Below are 1,011 nucleotides of genomic sequence, written 5' to 3'. Positions count from 1 at the left end.
CCTAATACCAAAACCGGACAAAGATCCCACAAAAAAAGAAAACTACAGGCCAATATCACTGATGAACATAGATGCAAAAATCCTTAACAAAATTCTAGCAATCAGAATCCAACAACACATTAAAAAGGATTTGTTTTTTTAAAGATCAGTAAAATTCATAAACCTCTAGCTTATCTGAATAATGAAAAAGAGAAAGTGCCAATTTCAGTATTAGTAGTGAAAACAGAAACATCACTGCGTTTTACATACATTAAGGGTATGACAGGGAATATTATGAACAACTGTGGTGCCAAAAAACTTGATAAGTTAGATGAAATAGAAAACTCCTTGAAAGATACCAATTATCAAAGTTCATCCAAGAAGAAATAGGTATACTGAATAGCTCTATGCTGCTGCTGCTGCTAAGTCACTTCAGTCGTGTCCGACTCTGTGTGACCCCACAGATAGCAGCCCACCAGGCTCCTCTGTCCCTGGGATTCTCCAGGCCAGAATACTGGAATGGGTTGCCATTTCCTTCTCCAATGCATGAAAGTGAAAAGTGAAAGTGAAGTCGCTCAGTCATGTCTGAATCTTAGCGACCCCATGGACTGCAGCCTACCAGGCTCTTCCCTCCAAAGGATTTTGCAGGCAAGAGTACTGGAGTGGAGTGCCATTGCCTTCTCCGGAATAGCTCTATATCTATTTTAAAAATTGGATTAGTAGTTTTAAATGTCTCCACCAAGATCTAGGAACACTGGAAGATTAATTTAATCAAACATTTTAAAAAGAAATATTAACAGTTTCTTACAAACATATCCCACAGGACTGGAAAAGATCAGTTTTCATTCCAATCCCAAAGAAAGGCAGTGCCAAAGAATGCTAAAACTACCACACAGTTGCACTTATCTCACATGTTAATAAGTAATGCTCAAAATTCTCCAATCCAGGCTTCAGCAATACATGAACCTGGCAGATGTTCAAGCTGGTTTTAGAAAAGGCAGAGGAACAAGAGATTCAAATTGCCAACCTCCG

Source organism: Bison bison, unplaced genomic scaffold (genome assembly GCF_000754665.1).
Source record: "Bison bison bison isolate TAMUID 2011002044 unplaced genomic scaffold, Bison_UMD1.0 scf7180017864517, whole genome shotgun sequence".
Lineage (NCBI taxonomy): Eukaryota > Metazoa > Chordata > Mammalia > Artiodactyla > Bovidae > Bison > Bison bison.
Note: the sequence above shows the minus strand (reverse complement) of the source record.